Source organism: Cyprinodon variegatus, unplaced genomic scaffold (assembly GCF_000732505.1).
Source record: "Cyprinodon variegatus isolate N-32 unplaced genomic scaffold, C_variegatus-1.0 Scaffold108, whole genome shotgun sequence".
Taxonomy (NCBI): domain Eukaryota; kingdom Metazoa; phylum Chordata; class Actinopteri; order Cyprinodontiformes; family Cyprinodontidae; genus Cyprinodon; species Cyprinodon variegatus.
Genome location: NW_015150561.1, coordinates 629,196 through 653,825, shown reverse-complemented (window position 1 = coordinate 653,825; position 24,630 = coordinate 629,196). Strand labels below are relative to the sequence as shown.

The 24,630-nt window shown below is 35.9% G+C and overlaps 1 protein-coding gene across 2 annotated transcripts in view; it reads left to right on the top strand.

Moving 5' to 3' along the window:
• Positions 1-24,630, top strand: part of LOC107084745 (tetraspanin-9-like) — a 276,339-nt gene that overhangs the window by 195 nt on the left and 251,514 nt on the right. The gene's annotated exons all lie outside the window — the stretch shown is intronic.

The following is a 24,630-nucleotide window of genomic DNA, read 5'->3' as shown; positions in this document are numbered from 1 at the left end:
TCGATCTGGAAACTGTTTAGCTCAGTTTCTTAGCGCTCGGCGCTGACATGCCAGTCCTTGGATTAACTGCTGGTTTTGCGTTCTGCATTATAGATCAGCATTTGTTTTATTTGTTCAAATGAAACAGCAGTGCCGGATATCTGTTTTATTAATTACAGTAACATGCAATCATTTTGGAGTTTCTTATGAAATGTAATGTTGTCACTGAAACAGATGTTTTATTAGAGTTATATAGTTTTATGTGAAGCGCTGTAACAGCCAAGGGCGGTTCCTGCATGAATGGCGCACTGGGCAAACCTCTTCTTCAGCCCCCCTCAGCTCACCTACTATAACTCACAGCTAGAGATCTGAATTTTGTGGAAGTAAATGTTTATTTATTTATTTTTTTGTAGCTTAATACAATAATTGTGAGACTAAATTCGATCCGATCAGAGAATTTTAATTATCAGACATAGGGCTGCCAACGTTTCGCCAAACCTTGGAGGGAGATTTTGGAATAGTTTGGACAGGAAACCCTTGTTAAGGTTCAATTGAAAGGCTATAATTATAAGTGCAGCTATAGGTTGGAGGTTTTCAGAGTATTTCACTGAAACTAACCCCAAAATCCCACATCCTCCCGTCTTGCTCCGCTCCTACTTCCTCGGAGTTTGAGGAATGCATGTGCGATATTATTAAATTCAAAAGATCAAAACATGTGGAAATTAACACTTAATTTAATACGACATATTAGAAAAAATCTCCACCAGCATATGTGTGGTTTCTGCCCCAATATTTTCTTTTTGTTGCAGATTTTTGTAACAGGGATAATTAGGATCATACATTTTTGTATGAACTATGTTTGTTCTCTACTTCCAAACTCAGCATCTCTTCATCCAGGCCTGTAATAAGAGGTTTCTTTTGAAGTTGTCAGATGCTCTCTTAGAAGTTTTGAATGGATAAAATAAGTAATTTGATAGAGATGAGAAATCTGCTTCCTGGTGTGATGAAGTACCAATAGTCTGCATTCAATCATTTAATTAAATGCTCTTAGTTTTTGGGAATATGTAAGAATTATGCTCTAATGTTTAGTTACCGATCTGGTGTTACTATATTTTAATTTGACAAACACAATCTTCTTGACGTTCTTTTTATCTGTTTGGTGCGATTGCAATTTCGGATCTTGACCTTGCCGGACCGCAGCGGAGCAAAAATTGGCTCAGCTCCGTGTTTTGACGGTGAAGGACAGAGAAGACGTACGTGGGTGGTGACATACGGAGGAGTAACGGTGGATGTGGAACAGCTGTCATTGATTAACATGACAGACAAGTACTCTGCATAACCTATGTGAGTGGAGCGGAGCGCTGACGGAGTATGTGGAATCTGGGGGTTAGTGGCAAAATGTGGAATTTTCATAGCTTAGTAAATGTTACTGAATAACAACAAGTGATCCGTAGTTATGTGAAACATAACTCACACAATATACATTATCTTCTGTATTCCGGTGATTTTCAGTTCAAGTATGCAGTTCAAGTAAAATAAAAAATGGGAAACAAATGAGTAAATACTGGATTGTTGGCACTAATACAGGAACCAGTGCAAGTGAATACCATGCAAACTACAGTGTGTATGAATATTTGGTAATGGGTTAATGATTCAAAATCTCATTATCTTATTAGATTTTTAAAATTGACAATTCAGACCTTCTATGAGGCTATAGATTCTATAAAAAACTCACAATGACACAAGACAGTATTTCTGTGGATGTTTCATTTTGGGAGATGTGATGGAAATTAAGTTTTTAAACATAATTATTGGAGCAAAATAAGGATGATTTGATAAGATAAGTAATAATAAAATGAGACCATCCCTCTGGTTCCTTCTCTAAGAATCCAGGATAACTTAGTTGTGTTTCATATCTTCTTTGTATGTGGTAAGTCTTTTCTTGGGTAGCTGAGCTTTTTAAAAATAAATTGCAATGGCTCTTTTTCTTGGCGCAAGACCAAGTCCATGTTTTGCTCAAAAAAACTTGGAGCAAGGCATGGAGTCAAACTGGGACTAAATCAGGAGGATAAACTAGAGCAAACAAGGAGTAAATCTCAGTAAAAAAAAAAAAAAAAAAAGCACAAAGAGAAAACAAACCATTTGATGAGATCTTTCACTCAGTTTCCACCTTTATTAATTTAAGCTTCCTGCTTTGTATTTTATTCATATTTACTCAAGTGCTAGATTGCTTCAAATCTTCATTAATTTACAAAGTGAATTATCTTAGTCCAGATAAGATAAGATACATTTTAAATGACATAGCTCTTAAAAACTGCTCCGAAATCCATCTTTTTTCAATATCGGGCTCAGGTCCAGCTCCGCTACTTGCAGCAGAGATAATAGATGGGATGGTGCAAAAATACGGACTGGATATGAACCTGGCATGTCTTCATATGTTATCACTAAGGTTTTGTTAAAAACGCAGACTGGATTTTTATCAGCATAGTATTTTTCTTATATAAATAAGTGGGATGGAGTTCAGCTTTATTTTTCTTTATTAGTGTGGAAAAATTGGGGATATGAAGTGTGATCGTGTGAAGACACTGAGATAAGGGAGTCTCACGCCCAGTGGGCGAGAGTTGACATCCCTGCAGGGGTGAATAAATAATGGATTAATGTGATTATGATTATGAATGATCCGGATGGCTCTTTTCTGCATTGAGCATAGCAGTTTGAGTTATGTCCTGTAGGTGACTACTACATGGTAGCTTTATGGAAAATCCCTGAACAGTAATGCATGTTGTACAATTTAAGAAATGTTTTTGTTTCCTAAGAATTTCCTCCTTATAGATAGTTTAATCTGGACATGTTTGATGTAAGATGTCCAGCAGATATTGTCCATAATCAAACATAAGAGTTTTATATGATTTACCTATTCCACATTCACCCTATATTTTATGACTTTCACATCTTACTTCCTTTAGGATTTTCAAAAATATGAACTCACCTTTCTGAAAGTTGAAGAACAATTAGCTTTTATCAAATATTTCTTTTTTTTGCCATCACCCAGCACCTACTGTAAGCACTCATTGCTCAGATAATGTGTATTATCTGTAATACTTTCGAAACCTTACATGTGTCATATATGCACTGTTGGGACTATGATTTATTCATTATGTGCAGGAACATAGCTCTGTGTCATCTTAAAACTGACTCACAGCTTTAATCGGCACATGTTCTTTACTTTCTTAGGGTGATAATGATGTTACAGTACTTGCATGGTTGATGTTTTTGCATGCAAAAATTCTGTGATAATTCAGTGATGGGGATTTGTTTGTGGAATTAAACAGTGTAACCGCTGTTTAATTCGTTTGCAAAGTATATACAATGTTTTATTTTTTTTTAATTGCTTGAAAGCATTATTTTTCAGCTCCATACCTATTTAAGAGCCAATTGAAGAAAAAAATAAATGCGAGAACATCTTATTTTTCTTTTATCATAAAGAAGAAAAAATCTAGATAATTATATTGCAACTCACTTGTCAAAACGCATACATTAAAATAGTGCAGTTCAGTTTTCAAATGTTTAAACCTTTAAATTAACTTAACATAATTGAAACAATAGATGTCTTTAAAATTCCAATAACAAATGTTTTTCAAATTCTTCAACACTTTAGATCCTAAAAACTGAATTACTTACTTAGTTACTTTTTTGGAGAATAGAACTAGTAACTACAGTATAACTAGTTAACTTTTAAAAGAAACTTGCCGAACACTTCATTTACATGGAGAATAATCTGCTTTGGTCCCAATATTGACCTCTGGATGGCAACACAGATGATAACCGATGTTCTGTTTTACCATAGTTGCCTGCTTCTTAAATAACTCTTAATCCACTCTACAACGACCACTGTATATTATAATGCTCCAATTTTCCAAATAATAAAAAGTTGTCAAAGGCTTTTAGATCAACAAAAAGACCTATTCCAAACTTTATTTTAATCTACGGATCTATTGATTTCTTCTTTTAATTCCAGGTCTGCCAAAGCTGTGGATCTGTGTCATCTGAATCTATAATGACTTTCAAAAATTACTTTTTGTTTTCCAATAAGACTTTCTGGAGCTTTTTACTAAAATCCTGACCAAACTGTCATTTACACATCTGGAAAAGCGAGGTTTCATATATGCATGAATGGTTTAACTGTTGCCTCAACAACTCTTTTGACTGTTTACAGTTCACAGGCAGACCAGTTCAATCTGAAAAACTCATACAAAGAGAAAAGACAGTAAGGAGAAATTTATTGATACAATTACTTTGTCTTTGGCGCTCAGACCTCGGCATGAAAAATAGCACCTAATTTTGATAGAAATGCATGAACAGAAGCAAAGTATAGGGCTGTTTCCCCCCCAGGCCTGAAACTGGTAGTGGAGTAGAGATAGATATAGTTGGTCAGTCTGTAGACTGCTGGTTAGCGAGACAGTATGCTGAGCTTTATGGGGAGATCCAGTGGACTGCGTGAGCTGATACTAGAGCTTCACTCAGGGACCTGGAAGATGGAAGTCCAGTTTGGATAACACAGGTTGAGAGAACCTGTTAATGATGAGCAAGCATGAAGCGACAGTGGAGAGGAAAAACTCCCCGTTGGGGAGATACCTCTGGCAGAACCAGGTTCAACATGGTGGTCTTCTGCCAGACCGGTTAAGATGAGACAGGGAACGCAGTAAGAGTCCGGGAGGAATGACACTGATGAAGCTTTAGCTACGATGGTGGAGGAGGGGATGGTGGTGGGTTGAAACGGTGTCATCTGAATGAAGTCACAGTGCATCCGCTGCCTGTGCACAGGAGCAGACAGGTGCGTATCGGAAGCATTTTAAGATGAACTTTGGATACCCATTGGCTTTCGTGAAAGTGTGGTTCAAAGCTTATTGGCTGTGTAGCAGGTGGATGTAGGAGAGCAATGAGTTTCTTCAGTTGATCTTCCACCTAGGCTCCATTATTACTGTTGCCATAAGGTTCTGCTTGATACTTGTATGTCAAACTTTATTGAACATTGTTTGAAGAGTAAAATCGTATACAACGGACATGGAAAGGGAGGTGAGAAAGAAAGAGGGTGTAAGAACTAAGGGGAGAGAGATATAAAAAGATAAGAGTGTTTGAAAAGAGAGAAAATAAAACAAAACAGCAAAAATAGACAACACTGAAGATATAAAGTAACTTCTAGGAGTCTGCCACCATACCTGTAGTCAACCGAAGTTATTCAACCTTTTAGTTTTTGTTAATAACAGCTGTGATTTCTCCTCTACTACTACTTCTTAAGCATTTTATACTACACTCAGTCATTTCGCACATTCACCTGCACTTTCACATACCGATTATGGTCAGCCACATTTTTACCTGCTCCACCATAGATTCACAATGAGCCAAAAGGAAGATAAGCCTGAAAATATATGGACGTACAGGTGACACCATGATTACAAACCCCTACCAAATGAGAGACGGATTGTTAGCAATGGGCCATCATCCTGCCATTTCATTACCCCAACAGGACTACAGCAAGGTGCACAGTCCATTTCAGAGCAGCAACAGAGGCAAACAAAAGGCCAGTCTGGTGATTGTGTGAACAATAACTGTTTGTAGCACCATAACCCAAGCTGAAGTTAGCAGTCAAACCTGAATGCTATTTCTCCCAGAACAAACTGATTATACGTTGCAGGTACAAATACACCCTGCAAAAAATTAGATGGAGGTTTAGTCTAACAGCCTAACAGTTTTACCAAAAACAGCAAACATCTTTACTATTTTATGTATACTGTTTTAATTACTGAGATATTAATATTAATAATTTGACAAAAGCTGAGGATCTAAGAGGGTTGGGGGAGTGATGCTCTTTGTTATATTTTCAACACTTTAAAGTGTTTTTCTCAGTTTTTCTTAGCTTAATCTTGACTTCTTGATAGTCTTGATCTTTGATAGTTAAGTCAATAAATCGTTTAATATGTTTTCTATTTGTATGGTAATGATTTACTGGCATGTATTTCACAACATTTAGCCATTATAGCTTGGGGTTAGTAAATAGTTCACACACACACGTTTGCATCTTGACTGTGCTTTTATTTTTATTGTCACATGTTCCTTTGATAAATGAATGCAAGACAGATTAAGTTATCAAATGTCCTCAACACCTTATGGAGCCTTGGTTTATAATAGGGCTGCAACCAATGACTATTTTGCTGATCATTTTATTTGTTGATTCTGTTTTCGGTTAATCGATTAATAATCTGATGAAAAAGGTTCCTTAAATGAGATTTTACTCAGAATTGAAACCATTGACGACCTCTGGTCATATTAATGGAAAGAAAAAAGTTTTTTTTATCTTAAATGAAAAATGTTTATATATTTTTTGCAACTTTGATATAATAACTGCTTTCAGTGGGTCAACTTTTTAGCTAAAGTCATGTTTTAGAGGCTCTATACTAAAGTTAATGATTACCGGTAATCGACTATTACATTATTTCATTGATCGATTAATCACAATTATTCCAGTTAAATCTGTCAGTCCTAGTTTATATTAGGAAACAAAGACATTCAAATTTACAAATTATTAACTTTCTTTATTTTCAGACAAAAATAAGAACTTTCACAAGGTGCTGTCCCTCTGGGACACAGTGGCTGACTATTGGGTAGCATTTAACAAAGCACCAATGTAAACCCTCTAACTGTGTTGACTTCCTCAGCTTTCTCTGTCCCACACAGTCGCCACAGATCTCTGCTCTCTGTTTTGTCCTTCCATGAAAGTTCCTATTCTACTGGACTGGAAAGGGAGGGGGTGGGTCAGGACTGTCTGTGCTGGTTAGATCTCACTCCACTGAGCTTCACAATGGGTGATCTGTTGTGCTACATCAACATTTTATTTCCCACTTTTTCCTACCACTTGGATCTCACCCCCCTGGCCCACTCAGCAGCCGGAGGTGCAACATGCCTGTGTGTGATATCGTTGCTACAGTCATTGCACCTCATGTGAGGTGACTTAGTCTAACTTTTGCAGGTTGTTTTAATAAGGCTTATGCCTCAGCCCTTATTTCTGGCCTACAGATTATGCATTGCTTTCCTGTGGACTATTTACTCTCAGTTTTATGTGCCTCACAAGCATACTGAAAGCAAGACTATGTCTGAATATTTATATTCAGACAGTCCTAATAAATAATATTCACATTTTATATTTTTGTATATTATTCATATGAATAATATTTATATTCCCCAGCAGGTTGTTTTTTTCTTTTTCTGATTTATCTTCTGAGCTCATTGTCATTGGCTTGAAACATGTTATCCTCCATAGAAGTAGCCTCTTTTGAGAACCTGTTCTTGTTTTATGACTTGGAACACACTTATCATGGAGGTCTATATATACAACGTAATAAGGAGCCTGCATACAAATTTCTGAATGCCTTGAGCAGGACTTGTGCAGTAGCATGCCCACTGTGGATATGAATTTAATAGGTAAAGTCAAAGAATAAACGTTGTCTATAACTTGATTAATGAGTCTGTAAGAAGAAAATAGAGAGAGCCCGCCCAGAGAGTCCCAGAGAATGAAGTCCCGGAGGTCGGAGAACAGGCAGGATATCAGAACCGAGCAGACAAAGGAAGGCGGGATAATACACATGCCCAGTATTGTACATTGGACATGCACCTACAATTATTTTTTCAGACCCCTCCATGATTTCTAAGTGGGAGAACTTGCAAAATAACAGGGTTTTAAAGTACTTATTTTCCTCACTGTATATATACTGTTTGAGTAATGGCAACATAAAAGCTTGGAATCTAAGCTAGAAGTTTAGTAAGGCTCATGCCATGATTCCTGTCTTTTTTGTAAAAGAAACACCAAATTACTCTGGTCTGTTTGAGGTTACCCTCAGCGATCAGTTGATTACTCATTATCATTCAACAAAGTAAAAAAAAAAACATGATGACAATGTTTAAATTCAAGAGTAGAACATTCAAATTTACCTTTAGTTACCAATATTTTTTAAACAGGATATCTAAGAATGAAAGAAAACTGAACTGTTTGGTACCTTTTATGGTAGTGCTGTTTGCACACAGAGTTCACTGGGTGGATGGAAGTCTCCTCTGCCTTCTTTTAACCTTAATTTGAAAGTAAGCTGTAGAAACTACTATGTTTAAAAGAATAATGAACCTGGCTCTGTAATTGAAGGCTGTAAATGAAACAGCTGCCATCCACTATTAGCTTACAAACTGTGGGTGGCAAGCAATCATTGCCACAGCTCGTCCTGACCGGCCTCTCCCTTGCCCCTCTTGTTACTTCGTTAGGGATATAAAAATCCATCTGGCTCAGGAGATGAGATGGTACACAGTGTTGGGTTCAAGAGAGTCAGCAGTATTTTTGTGCTCTGTAGAGCTTTTTGTTTATCCCGCCTGCATGTTAAAGATAGTAGCTTGAGGGTCATCCTAAGTTCAGTCATCCTCTCTATGCTGCCCAATAAAATATGGTTGTCTTACAGCTTTTCCTTTTTGATTGTTTATTTATAAATTACAATATTAATAGTGTTCATGGCCTACATCAGCATCTGGAAAAAGAGGCATAGAAGAACTACCGATTGCCTTTAAGTTTATTTTGAGTCATGTATTTTTGCTAAATCTCAATGCAGATACCAGCTCTTTACTTTACTTCAAAGATCTCTGGGAAAAAAAATACTAACACATATATTATTCCTAAATACAAGAAAATCTGTCAATAATAACATGTTTTAAAATTTAATGACAGTCACAACTAGGATCTAAGATCAAGTTATTTTGATTAAACCATTGCCATCTCTTTCAGTCATAAGCTACACTCATGCAATTGAATTTTGCTGCTGGGTAGCAGGGGAAACCTTTTTTTTTCCTCCTGTTTTCTTTGTTTAAGCGGATATTTTTCGCTACTCGTAGCCTCTGGCTCTCAACATACCTGACAAATCGTTTCATCTTTAAATTGTAAATATACGAGGCTCTTACCACGGATTTTTGCCATCACTGTCACCCGAATTGCCTTAGGCTACGTTCACACTGCAGCCGGAAGTGACCCAAATCCGATTTTTGGCCCACATGCAACTTGTATCTGATCTTTTCATGACAGTCTGAACAACATAAATCAGATCTTTTCCAATGCGACCCAGGCCACTTGGTTATGTGGTCCTGAATCCGATATGAATCTTTTTAAATGCGACCTGTGTCTGAACGGCCAAGTTGCATTCATCCGACCTGAACGTCATTAATACCAAACATAAGTCACTATTCTGGGTCTTACTATGAAGAAGCGGCAAGAAAAAAAAAACAACCAAAGCGGTTGATGATGCTGAGAGTGCTGTTTATGTTTAACCATTTAGGAAAGATTGTGTTTTTATGGTTGTGAAAAATCGCTAGATGCACTCCAGCACTACCATCCGTGTTTACTTCTGTAAACAAAGAGCACGCTGGCCTGTGATGCCATTGCGTCCTCTACAGCGCATGCGTTGTATGACTGCAGTTCACACAGGAGATCACATACAAGTCGCATATATTTGGAAATGTGAACGGCAACGCAAAAAAATAGGATTTTACAAAAACAATCGTAATTGAGCATCAAGGCATGCAGTCTGAATGTAGCATTACAGTTTTCTAGTTCAACATCCAATCTTTTAAACTTGCACTAAATTCAAATAATTGACCTTGCACTGCTTTTTTGTTTTTTTACCAACACCTTCTGATTAGCAGTCTCTATTTCTGCAGCCAATGCCGATGTATATCCGATATCACTGAAAATGGGACAGTAGAAACACTAATCACTAACACAGGCAAATTTTATATTGTTTCTGCCAGCCATCATATGACCTATTATAATACCAGAGTTTAATAAGACTCTGATGATGGTTATTTACTTGTGTGCAACTGAGATTATTCAAGAACTGCTTATTTATTTACAAAATAAGAGACTCAAATAGAGATCTGCATAAAGTTGCTACAGCATGTTGTCTGTGCTAAAACCTAACTGTAGCTAGAGTTCAATCAACCTTTTTCACACGTTTTGTTGTTTGTATTCTTTTTTTCCCATTACCACAATATATTGGACACTGTTTAGGATGATAAATGCTTGGAAAAAAATGGTGGTTTTAAGAAATCAATTGTTTTCTGCTTTTTCACTTTTACTTGTTCTAATTATTTATTTTCAGATATAGATTGGGTTTCAAGGGGAAGTGGGGGTGGGGATTTAAAATGTCCTGAATAAGCTTTGACGTACCTGCTGTGATTAACCATGCATCAACTAGTCTCGCTGGAAAGACAGAACTGGCTTTCATGCAAGACCTCTAATCAAAAACAAGTCTCTGACTCACTCGTCAGCTGGTGCTCCTTAAACTCAGACCTCGCTATGGAAATTAAACTCTTTAAACATGATACACTCTGAGTGAGTGGCTCATTGGGTGAGAGAGGCTATTTTTGGACCCTTGCTCTTCCTTTTAATTGTTCAATAAATTGTAATTTTGGTTAGATGCTGGCAGTAAGTGATTCATTATCAGTCACTTCTGTTTGTAGAGCTTGTGTTATCCCTGTTTTTAATTTTGACTTTGGTATGGGCGTTTCAGCAGAGTTACCCAATTTAGGTTTAATTTACCAATTTAATGAGGAGTCTAAACACACAGTATTCCAATCCAAAACCTATTTATCGCTTAAACTCGTCATCTCTGTGCATTTGCTATATAGTCCAAGTCAGAGTAAAAACAAGCAATCTGCAACAATTTATTTCTTGGATTTTTTGTAACCTCGAAGTAATATGTTAAAGATGGTTTTCCATGCCTGAGCTTAAATAAATAAACGTTTTTCTTAATTGGTTTGAAGCAGCCACTTTGGGTGAGACTCATTATTAGTGACTTTTCAGAGGCACAAATGACCGGCAATATCTATGCCTTTGTCTTTTCCCATTCCTAAAGATTCACTTTAATTCTTTCCTGTTATTGTATGAGAAGCTCACCATTGCAGAAAGTTGTCACTACATGCTTCATTTGCTTATTGATGATTGCCTCAGACTTGGAGCTTGTTGCCTTACTTGTCCAGTAATTCATGGATTTAAAAATTGCATTTAAGCATTTAGATGTAATTTTAAAGGTAGTCACAGTTCTTGATACTGTATGTGAGATGTGGCTCTTCGCTCAAGGCAGTATTTATCATGGGTTGAATAAACACTCACAAACCTTGTTTATTGGTTTAACTGGCAGAACACTATTGCTTATTATTATTTTTATTTGTATTTGGTCGTCTTAAGCCACTTTAAAGTCTCTGCTAGATATTGCATCTGTGAAACAGACTTCTTAGCTTTGTTCAGTTCCAGGCTTTTCTTTCGGTTTCACATCCAAGTAAAGACAGAAACACTGTAAAGGTCACACAGATTTAGATGGCAGATTGCTCAATTGGTTCATAACAAATTCAAAACGCTGTCATCTTGCTCTGTGCAGTTTCTTTCATTTAAAGAGTTGATCTTCTTGTGCAAACAATTCATACAAAAATAATGTAAACTTTTCTCATGAGCAAATAAAGCTGTTCTCTTTTACTGCATGCCAGTCTAACCAAAGAGCTGAACAAGTCAATAAGAGCAGATGAGAAATTGTATGTGACATATGGGTCCCAACTACTGGATAAAGAAAACGTATAATTTTGTGATTTTAAACAGATAAACTGCGAGTACCATGACGTATCTAATACAACTCAAATAAATCTTGCTTTCTAAAAGTAGTCAGTTAAAGATAGTGCGCATCTTGAATGAATTGCTAACCCAACACAGGGTCAGGCATCATCTACTTTTCTGTAGCTTGTTCATAAGCCTGGGTACGCTCTAGATATGCTGCCTACCCATTGCAAAGCTTTGAAGAGAGACTGGATTGGGGAATCTTATGTGTGTGTAAAACATTTAGTGCCATTGTTTTTTTGTTTTTTTTGGTATGCGAAAGTATTTAGGTGCTTACATGCCTTAAAATTATTCCTGTAAAGCAACAATAGGTTTTGTTTCTCCAATTTGTTGGAATAATTTTAAAATGGCTTACTTAAAAAGAAAATATGATTTTTGTATAGATATGCGATGAAGCAGTAGTTATTTGTTGGGGCCTTGTGGTTAGAGTAGTGTGCCTGTGCTCTGAGAAGGTTGCAAGTATCCTGTCAAATCCCTATAGCCTGCATTCTGGGTGCCTGAGCAAAACCCTTAACCCCACACTGCTCCCCAGGCGCCGCACAGTGGCAGCCCACTGCTCCCCAAGTGGATGAGTTAAATAGAGAGGTGAATTTCTTCAGTGTGATATTAATACAGTTCAATTATTTGTTAAAGAATTCATATTGTTGTTGTAAAATGACATTCTTCAGTCAAGCATTCAGGACTTGGGTATGAAAAATTTTAGCACAACAAATCCCAATCTGAATGTTCAAGCCAAAAAAACAAAAACCAAACACTTAGCTTGGTCATCAGAGGATAATAAAAGTAAAGTAAATCTAACCACAAATAATAAAAAAGAAAAGAAAAAAAGAAACGCTTTCAAATTAAAACACATTGAGATCATATACTGTGATGTACAGTAGCTGCCCTGATAAATTATTCATCTTCATTTTTATGTTCTGGATTCACTACAACAGAAAATAAAAATGCATTGACATAAATGACACTCAGTTGTTTGGATCCAGTGCCTGGAATAGCAGTAAATTAATAAGTGAACAAACTAAGATGGCGCTGCTAATTACAGAAATTGCAAAGATTTATTTAGATACTTCTAGTGAATTAGGCTCATTGAAAGGGCATTGCAGCCTCTAACTGTTCAGCATTCTTTCGATGAAGCTGGTCCTGCAGATAATTAGTCAACTCAAACAAGACTTGTGATTAGAACCAGATGTTCTTTACAATATTTTCAAAAGCAACTTGTTGCCAGTCCATGTTCAGTTTGGATTGACAGCTGCCAGTACCTTTGACATGAAATTATGTCATGTCTCTATAGATCACTGTAGTATCAGATGATAAAAGCAAGATCTGAAGCATTTTTTTGCTTTTAAGTTTTTATCAAGCATGTATAATGATTGGAATGGGTTAATCTTTCAAAGGTTTAACACCTTGTACATGCACAGAGGGGCGTCTACAAGCCACATAGGTTCAAATGGATGAAGGAAAGTAATTTGGCTTTCTGCTTTGCCTAACACAGATAAACCAAATCAGCCCAGCTCTGCACCCAAGTGTACATTTTGAAGAGTTTATGCAGCACATGGCAAAATTAATCTAGAACAGTTTTATAAACCTTTTGTTTTAGACATGAAGATACAGACTTAATGTATAACAGGCAAGGCTGAAGGAAAGCAACATTGAGTCAGGGAGTTCTTTTAGTCAGAACTCTGACTGTGACTGGTCCTTTTTTTAATAACACATAATTTACATGGTGCATATTTTACTTTCAATATCTACACTGACTTATTCTCCACTGCAGTCTTTTCACAAAACAGTTCCACAATGTGGTGACTTAAACCCTTCCACAAAGTGATCAATTTAAGGATTTGCACAACAAAAACCGAAATGTAAATTAGACAATTTTATTAAAATAAGTGTATTTTCCCTTGTTTCAACATTTTCAGTGTAAAAAGATGATTTACAGTTGTGCTCAAAGGTTTACATACTGTACCCTCCAATTAAAGATGTAGTTAAAAAAAAGAGTTAAAAAAATATAAATACACTCTAGTAATTCAAGTAAAACAAAAATGAAAACATATTAATAAGTAAACGTAATGATAATTTAGTTAATATTGAGATAATATTGATTTTGAATTTTTATTTGTAAAACAATTCTATAAAATATTTCTATTAAACTAACTGTCCTTTGCTTATTAAAAGTATGTTGGTGATTAACAGTGACCAAGATTCCTGTCAACAGATGTAGAAGTCTCACTGGCCATTTACTGAACTTTTCAGGAAACACCAGATTTCAGTGATTGCTTCAAATTTTTGCTTAACAATGGATGGAGCTGCTTGTTTATATATATATATATATATATATATATATATATATATATATAATATAGGCAACAACTCAGCTTTTATTCCAAGTGCATAATGTTTAATTATCTTACTTGAAGGGGAAAATACTCTTTTCACTCTCAGAGGGGCAAATAAACGTATNGATTAGAACCAGATGTTCTTTACAATATTTTCAAAAGCAACTTGTTGCCAGTCCATGTTCAGTTTGGATTGACAGCTGCCAGTACCTTTGACATGTAATGGTGTCTCCATAGATCTGCTTGTTCAGCAGCTCCATCAGATGGCTTGTTTTCTTGTTTGTTTATATATATATATATATATATATATATATATATATATATATATATATATATATATATATATATATATATAAAATAAAGAACAACTCAGCTTTTATTCCAAGTGCATAATGTTTAATTATCTTACTTGAAGGGGAAAATACTCTTTTCACTCTCAGAGGGGCAAATAAACGTATTTTTTTGTTGTTGAAATTTTGGCTTTTTTGAATCTGTTATTACAGTGTGAGTGTACATCATCAAGGATTTTGGAACTGATATTATTTCACTTAGCTGCAATGTAGAGCTGCTCACACTATTCTCCTAACTTCACATATACTCTCTATCACCAATCTGCAGCTCTCTTTACCAACAGAGGAGCCTTTCTTTTTTTGCCGACAGTATCAATCTTAAAAATGTTTTGTATTAGTAAAAGGAAATATTACAAGACAGTTAGCAATAGTTGATTCAAACTATTTAACAAATGTAGGTCATCTATCAATTAACATTTATTTAGGGCAATATACAAAATACTAAATCTATATTTGGAATTATTTTGGGGTCATATATTATTAAAAGATTATCAACAGGAAAATTACAAAAATAATCAATGGAATATTTTGGTAGCTCCTTCATCTTTGTCTAAATGAAATGACCATGTAAAAAATTTCTTTTGTCATAATTACAGAGTGTTTTTTTGAAGACTTTTTAGTGTCTGTCTAATTGTTTTGGATTTTCCTTTTTTTTCTCCACTTTTTTTTAATGTCATTACACTGGCACAAGTATTGAGCAACGAAATTCATTCTGCATTTAACCCATCCCCTTAGGAAGCTGTGGGCTGCCATTGTGAGGCACCCAGGGAGCAGTGTGGGGTTTAGGGTTTTTTGCTCAGGGACCCAGAGTGGCAGTCTGTGGGAGTGGGGCTTGAACTATAACCTCTGGATTCCAAGTGCAATGCCCCAACCACTAGGCCACCCCTTGCTGGTAGAGGTGACGGATAACATTAACTGAACCTCAGAATTTCAGTTATTGCTCCACTCTGACATTGCATCAATTACATTGCTTTTAGGCTCTGCAGCAATTTTCCCACTTGTATCACATACCTGAAATGTTCTCAGGATGCATGTTGTGATTTGTGCCTCCCAAACATCCTCTAAACAGCTCGTTAAGATTGGAAAGTATCTCATTGTGCTCAGTTGGGAATGAAGGAAGTAACTCTCCAGAGATTTCCTGTAATGTCAGGATGACAAAGTGTTAGTTATGTTTGAACTATTAATGTAGCGTAAACACCAAAATACATTTCTGACTTTGGATCAATAAACTGTTATTCCTCATGAGTATTTCTGAAAATAAAGCAGCATGGTCTTAGATATATAAGCTGCTCACAATAGTTTTCCATTATAGTTTCTCTACATAGGAGGAAAAAAATCATTCCCATTGAAGAGGTACCTGGAAATAAAAGTTTAGTTGAACTCCAAAATTAGTCTTGGCAAGATAACTGTAGAGGTTTTTCCAAATAAATCATAAGAAGTTCCAATCTGATAACACCAGTTCTATGTTAAGGTAACCCTATTTCCTTTCTTTATAATTAGTTTCTAATTGTAATAAAGGTCCTCCTAATTGTCAGTCATTCTGGTGATATGTTTACATAAAGCTGTCCTACATGCTCGTCCCCATTTTCACTTAACGGTGGTGAGTCTGAAATAAAAAAAAATTGTAAATCTTCTTTTGGAAAGTAAGCTTATACTGTATGAGCGATGCAAACAGCAACTTTTAAACAGAGAGAGCACAAGGAGAAATAGGCTCATGCATGCTCTTGCAGCATTTAAAAGGCGTTCCCTCTAGGGAGCGGGCACAGGGTTGTGCATGTGTATTTTTTTTTTTTCAAAAGTGGAGAGGGCGGGTCTTTTAAAAAATTTGTGGAAATCCTCCACTCTAAGTTTAACACATGTTGTGTATTGAAGGTCGGCACTTTGCAAAGTTATGTCCAGGTTTCAGTGAGTCCTCTGTTCAAAGTGCTGATGAAGATTCTCAGTCATCCAGGTCATAGTCATTCCATAAAAGTTCAAAAAAAATATCCACTGGACTTGGTTTCCAAGATTTGAAGACGTTTCGCCACCTCTCCAGGAAGCTTTCTCAATTCAAATGTCTGCATCCGCAGTGAGTTTGAGTCTCATAAAACGTCTTAAAATCTTGGAAACCAAGTCCGGTTGATATTTTTTTTGAACTTTTACGGAATCCTCTGTTCAAACTGATATCTGCTGCTGCCTGAGGTTTGATCTGATGACCAATTTGTGGTGGAGCCTTAGCTCTTGTAGTTTCAAAGAAGAGACTGTTGTTGGGGTCTTATGCTAAAACTGGCTTGTTTTTCAGGAAATGCTCTGCCTCTATATGAATTCAGAATACGTTCGGAATAAGGGATCCTTTTTCTAAGACAACAAAAAATTACAATTCAACCTGCTGGCAGCTAGTGGCACAACACAACAAGCAGTTTTTTTTTTTTTGTGTGTGTGTGTGTGTACACCTACGTAAGAGTTACAGGGTGATGTAACTCTTAATTTTAAAAAGACATTAGAAGGTAAAGAAAAAAAAACAAAATTTTTGTTCCAATTAATAGATTAATCGATTCTCATAGCCCGGTCCTATAATAATACATTCAAAACTACTTGAGTCAAAGTTAAAGGAAAAAAATAAGAATGGCTCAGAGCAGACTTGCATCTCAATAAGTAACACATCTGACTGGTTTTCAGTTCCCTCCAATTTAAATGGTAGGAATTCTTTGTTAATTAATTTTCAAAATAAATACATTTTAAAAAAATTGTCAATTTTAGTTTTCATTCAGTATCAGTGAGTGGAAAGATGCATTTAAACTGAAATATTTAGTTTTTAATAAACAACTGTACCTAAATTTAAAAATGTATTTGTTTAGACTGAAGTGTGAATATTTACCACATCTTAAACCAAAAAAATACATGATTAGTTTCAGTGAGATTGATAATTCATTGATTTACAGTACTTCTGTAATTTTATATATTTTTTTTTACGTATAAAAATGTTGAATCAGCCATCAAAGTTGTTATTAGACTGGTGGATAGAGCGATGCGTACAAAACCTCAGTAAGACACACAGGACAAACAACAATAAACAAAAACACATATTTTAGGGCAGACACGGAGAGCATAAGTATTCCATGTACAAAGACTGCATGGGATGTAACCACAGAAGCTTGTTGCTGCAAGGCGCCAGTACAAATAACTGTGCCAACATGCAACCCTTTATGATTTACTTGCATGGTATTTAGGAAAATTGCCTGTTGAAAAATATAGATGAGTTTGCAGAGTTATGGTTGATTTAAATGGAGTTGTTCTAAGCTGAGGGGTTGGAGGTCTTTTCGTTAATCACATTGTCATCTGAAGTGGAGGATCTAAAATTGCTTCCATGTGTTATGCTTTAAAAAAAAAATCAACAGTGGTGTATTGATGACATAAATAGAACTGAACGCTAAAAGTGAAGCTCTTTTCTAGCTTTAAGTGTTTATGGCTTACAGCTCACAGAAAACCCAACTTACATTTTGTCTTAAAGTTTGATTGTATATTGTACCAATACAAGATTTCAGGACTGCTGAAATGATTGCCACAGACTCCTTCAACATGTAGACTGGCACAAAGGGCCCTTATTAAAAACATTTCTGTTCACATAGTGCCAATTCAACATGTCAATTGAAAATTTAGTGAAAGAATAAAGGATTATATATAATGTGGATAAGCAACATGACTAACCACAGTGTTGAGAGAGTTGTGAGGTAAAGCACAGTTATTGTGAGAATGTATTGGAATTTTAAATGAGCTTCAGAAAGAATGGGCTGCTGCTGAAGTCTGAGGTTTAAAAGCCACCAACAACATAGTGAAAACTGGGGATGGCTGCAACACTTTCCCTATTCTATTTTTTAACGATTCAAGCCACACCTACTATTTATTTTATATATTACATTTACTTCAGCCAGTATATTATTTAATGGGAAAGATTATTTTACAATATTCATTCATTAAAAATAAGCAAAGTCAAAATATTTCTGAGAATATGTATTACTATGTAACTTAACTGCAATTTTGGGCTCTGAAAGGTGCACGTAAACAGACATCAGAAAAGATCAGAAATGAAAATTTAAAACTTTTACCATTATCGAAGATCCAAATTAACATAGCTAATTTACTAATTTATTAATGACATCCCAAAAAGCGAGTTTTAGACAGAAGAAAAACTTTTTTATAAGCGATTTTTAAGAGAACAATAAAAATCTTTTAATGGACATTCAAATAAAAAATGACAAACAAACAGGTTCACAATTGTGAAGTGGAAAAATCGTCTCCAGCTGTGTAATCTGTGTGTGTCCAAATGCTGCACATGCACAACTCCATCCCCAAACTGTCAGCTTAGACAAAAAAAAATAATAATAATGTTTTAGCTAGACATACAGATTTTAGCCAGACAGCAGACATGTTCCTTTGAAGTAAACCAAATTATGAATTAAGATGTAATTAATTTATAAAAACGGTCAGTATGACGAAAATATTTCTCATCTTGAATGCATCTTCTGTCCTACTGGTGAGGTGGAGGGCCAACTGAGAATGTTCAGTATCAGTGTCATTGAGACAGTACCTGACCTGCTGAAACCATCCCCAGTCTCCCCTACAGTGGGACTAACATTCCTTAAGCCGAGGTACTTCGTGAACAACAGAAAACATCAGAAGCATCTTACCTGGACTGAGAAAAAAGGACTGGGCTGTTGACCTCTTTTTTTTTAGAAGAAAGTTTAACATTTCATTTGGATATCAAGATTAACATTTGGAAGATGAGCAGAATCAAAATTGCTTAAGGTCCGATCAGTGATGATTTGAGGACCGGTGAAAGAGCCAGAAATTTTCACAGGGGAGGCCACTAAAGGCTGGGCAAGAACTCATACTGTAGGCACTGGACCAATCGCACATTTTCATCCATCCATCCATCCATCCATCCATCCATCCATCCATCCATCCATCCATCCATCCATCCATCCATCCATCCATCCATCCATCATCCAAAATAAATCTCAAAACCTGAAAGGTACCAATACTAACAAAGACTGCAAATTATTACTCCCAGAATTATGGATGGTTTCCATTTCAGCTCCATCACTGATTATCCTCCTTCACAAATGGCAAAATTTAATTTAGAGTTTTCCACATACTGTGTCTCTGACAGACACAGTCTGGGCATTGAAGTCTTTATTTGAGAGCATTGATTCACTGTTTTTTACTGTATTGCTTGCATTTTGAGTCTGGAAGGTTTCTTATATCTCAGTTTTAAGTCTCTCTACGGCGAGTTTGATACTTCAGCTGAGAAGGCTGGTATAGCTATTTCTGTGTCCTGTTGATTTACAAAAGAAAGAAGTGCATTTTAAATATAGCATAGCATGTTTTTTCTTGTTAAATAATTCTGAGATCTTATTGCATGTTGCATTTCCCTCTAAATCTGTTTTATCTTTTAATCTGCGGCTGTCCCTGCTTCTGTTTCTTTGCTCTGCGGAAAACACATGGAATGAGGCTGTCTACTAATATAATGATGCTGGAGAAACTTATTGTCAGGTCACCTCTGCATGACTTTAAAATCTCTGCAATTTGGGATATCTAGCACATTTACAGTCTGGTAAATGTCTGTTCAATAAGAAAAAAGTAAAAAGAGAACAAGTGTGCAAATTATTGGGGGGACTAGGGCTGCAGCTAACAATTATTGTGCAAATTGATTAATCTGGATTATTTTTGCGATTATTGATTAATGGATGTGTGTTTACTGCAGCCTGTGGAGCTGGTTGACGCTTGCCTTTTGCATCTCTGCTTCTTTCTGTATGTGTGCTTCTGTCTCCCTGAACCCCATTCAGGCCTCAGCAGATGGATGCTTACAATGAGACTGGTTCTGCTGTAGGTTTCTTCCTGTTAAAAGGGAGTTTTTTCTCTCTATTGTCGCTACAAGCATGCTTAGTGTGAGGGATTGCCTTTGAGTTAATGAGTCGATGCAATCAGCTGGGTTTTTTTAGATAGAAAGCTTTGAATCAATTTGACTATATGATCTGGTTGAATTGTCTCTGTAAAGTGCATTGAGATGACCTGTTGTGAATTAGTGCTAAATAAATAAACTGCATTGAATTTAATAGAATTTAATTAATATTCGGATAGCTAAAGGTTCCTTAAATAAGACTTTTTACGTAATTAAACCAGGTGAAACTCAAACTATTCCACTTGAAGGTATGTTTTAGAGTCTCTATAATTCAGTTAACAATTAATAGATAACTAAATTAGTTGATGATTATTTCAATAATCGAATAATCAAGATTAATCCAATTAATTTTTTCTGCCCTAGTGGGAACTGTCCCCACCAGGCCAAAGTTGGTGTGGATACCAGCACTTTAGATAGTTACGCCTGTAAATCTGGGCATTCTGAACTTGACAGCGAAACTGCAGGCTGCACTCGTTCACGCCGGATTTATGTTCTGAATCATGAGAACGACTGACCATATGGAGCAGATTCTGTACAGTAGTTGGATAAATATCTTTGTCTTTTTAAATTTGGTATAATTTTGAATAATTTGAAAAACAGAATTTTGTGTTTTCATAACCCTCAAGTCTGAGTCATCAAACATTAACAGAAACAGGAGCTAGATAAATGCCATTCATGTGCAATTAGCCAAAAATAATGGATTAGTTTTACATTTTTTTAAACAATGAAATAAAATTAATCTTTTTTTAAATGTTTTCATTTAGTTTGTTGTACTGTATTGTACTGATGACCTGATTGAAATGCTAATGACTAATTTTAGAGTTTTTAGACTGCCCCCTGGTGGACTACAGGGCACATTCAGGATAAGAGACAATTTAAAGGCTAAGTTTGTATAATAATAATAATAATAATAATAAAAAAACTTTGGGTTCCATCACTTACATTATAATCAAGAGTAACAAATATAGATTTTTTTTTAAAACTTATACAAAATTAGAGAAGTTGTAATGTTGGCCCAATTGTTTTGTCTGGCTGTGAGCTGTTCATTTTGTTTATCAGAAGGACAGCCAGAGAATAGAAACAGTTTTTGCCATTAGTGCTTTTTAGTATTGACCTGAAGGAAATAGTTTGAACAGTTTCTGAACAAGATGTTTGTGGGATCGAAAGAGAGGTCATTTCTCTTTTTCAAATGAGGGAAGGTCAGTTCCAATGATTGTCTCCATAGACCTAATTCTTCCTTCCAGTTTCTTGTTGCTTTTGTAAATAAAATGTTAAAATTCACAGTTTCTCCATGTGAATCTGCATATTGGTCAAAAAACTACAAACCAACAGGACAATATATCTTTTAAGGTAACTTAAGCAGAGTTTTTTTGCAAAGGGTAAATTAATTAAAAATAGGATGATATGTTTGAGTCAGTTTTTGACTTCAGGGATAGCTGGTTAAAAATACTTGCCATGCCTGGAGATCCAGAGATGGGAAACATTTAAGCAAGATGCAGAACTAAGAATACACAGAAAAAGATTCTCACGCTCATTAAACCTCTAGGGAACTTTCCGTCGACCTGCCCACACTAACTATTTATAATACGAAGTGGAGATCAGCCTTTCTGGAGTTGTTTGTTTAAAATTCAGCTGGATGTATTCTTTGATAAGAACGGTGGCTGCTGGTGGTTTGAGCTGTAGTCATAATAATCTTTTGGCATTAGTCACACTGTCATCTTTAAGTTGAGATGTTCTGTAGCTCAGCAGACAAATTCACAAGGTTCCCACTACATCAGTCATTGAATAATGAATACCAAATGAACATTTGCTATGTTTAGCCTCAGGGTGGGATCTTCTCCTTTTTTGTCATTAATCTGAAGGGTGCCTCAGATCTTTGACTTCAATCAGTTTCTCTGTCATCCGGTTTCTTCAAAAATCTGCAAAATTAAGTTCAATTTAGTAATGCTCTCACAAGTGCCTCTTAGTTAAATAGGCACAGTAACTTCATAGTTGATCTGTTAGCAGAAATAGTCATTTAGATTCTAAAGCAAAAAAAAACATGTTTGCTCTTTATTTTATGTGTTATGCCACTATTGAATTAAGTATGAACATACTACCGTAAGTCAAAAGATAAAATTTTTAGTCCAACCTTGTCTTTGGCTTATGCTCCTTATCCAAACCAGCCTTCCAGAAATCCCATTTAGTAAACCTTTTTGTATTGATAAAAAAAAAAAAAAAAAAATCATAAAAATAAGTTAAGAATGAACCTGATTGCTCAGTGGAGCAGTGGGTAGCACTGGTGCCTTGCAGCAAGAAGGTTCTGGGTTTTATTCCCAGCCCTGGGTCTTTCTGTATGGAGTTTGCATGTTCTCCTTGTGCATGCTTTGGTTTTCTCCGGGTACTCTGGCTTCCTCCCACAGTCCAAAAACACGGATGTTAATTGGCTTCTCTACATTCTTCTTAGGTGTGAGTGTGTGTGTGTGAATGGTTGTTTGTCTCTGTGTTGCCCTGAACTGGTGACCTGTCCAAGCTGTACCCCGTCTCTTGCCCTCAAGATCCCGCTTGGGATAAGTGTGACATAAAATGGATTGATGGATGAACCTGAAAGGCAAAATATATCAACTCTTCAAGAATTTCTGATTGTAGAAATACAATTCTTTACATTAAACCTGTTATTCCATTAGTTTGATAACATAAAATTGGTTTTAAAAAAATATATAAGTTTTTATTCCTTCACTCCAGACCAAATCTAGATGAAAATGGACATATTAAATGGACAGTCATGTTTGTCTTACACTGTGAGCTGGATGGTAAAAAAAATAAATAAATACATTCCTCTATATATGGGGATGGGTATTGACATAAGGAGGGGAAACTTTTTATTTGAGCAAGTTGAGGTTTTAAGGCACCCTGATCTACCAGCCAGGAATCTTATTTTCTTTGCTGCTTTTGCAAAAATAAACCAGTTTGTTGTGCCACTGGTTCTAACACTTATCTGAAATTCCTGGAAAGAGTGGGAAACACATATACCTGAGGCATAAGAAATAAAATATTTTAAACAGTGCAATATTAAAATATCATAAATAATTGGTCTTGCTTCTTAGAGCTTATGAGACCCTATCCTGCTGGAACAGGTCTGTTATTAAACACTAAAGGCAGATTGCTGGAGCCATCAAACATTTCCCTCAGATAAACTAAAAACCTGTTTTTATTTATAATGTGAAAGTAAGAGGGGAAAAAAATCAGTATGTATGCAATTAATTCTTACAGCATATGGTTTCTAAAATCTGGACTATTGGTTTCAGAGATGATAGACGGATGCATGACAAGGAGCAGATGCAGCTGTCAGCAATAAGGACCACAAAGTCTGTTGCTGTTAATACAGCATTACACATGCATTCAATCATTTTGGCAACACTTTTATTTAAATACTAACTTGGTAGAGAAAACTCAAAAACATGTTGTTTTTGAGCTCTCTGGGCTACAAAAACCTTTTAACTTAACTATGTACCTTTACAGCTGCAGTTTAAGAGAACAAGTTCTGTAATTTTACACTGGTTGTCAGAGCAGAGACACGTAACTTTTTAACTTTCTGAACTCCACAGCTGCCTTGCAAATAGCAGTTTGATAGCAGACATGAACTGCTCTACAGACCCTTAACATGCAGATTGAGCTGTCAAATGGGGAGCGGGATTATATGATTTATTGCTTTAGACCTGACCTTTTTGGCTGCTGTGACCTGAGCAGATTAAATTATCTCTGAAAAGAACTAGAAATATGCGTTGAAGTGAGACCTCCCACCCTTACAAGCTGTTGATTTCTTCTGAATCCTCCTTTTTATGGAGAAGAAATAAAACATGTAACCAATTTATTCTTATGAACTATAAGTTATCCCAGAGTTTGGGAAAACAACAGAAAATGCACAATCTCTTCGACTACTTGGACATTGGAACATTTATTAGTAGCTGGCTTGTTACCTTGTAGATTTATTGCACTTTTATGAGATTGTTTAAATTTGATTGGGGTTTAAAATCCAGTAACTGGAGTTATACTGTATGTCCCTGTGTTGTAGCCACTATTATCAGCCAGCAGTTGTTTTATACCAATACTGAGGAAATGCTTAGAAGAAATCAATGCCTGGATGTGCCATAATTTTCTTCAACTGAATAAAAACAAAACTGAAGTAATAATCTTTGGACCAATAGAGGAGAGATCTAAAGTTAGCACACAGCTTCAGTCGCTTCAGCTAGTAACCTCTGATCAGGCCCGTGATCTAGGTGTAGTTCTGGATTCAGACTTGAACCTCCAAAAGCATTTAATGACGATTACAAGGTCGGCTTTCTATCACCTGAA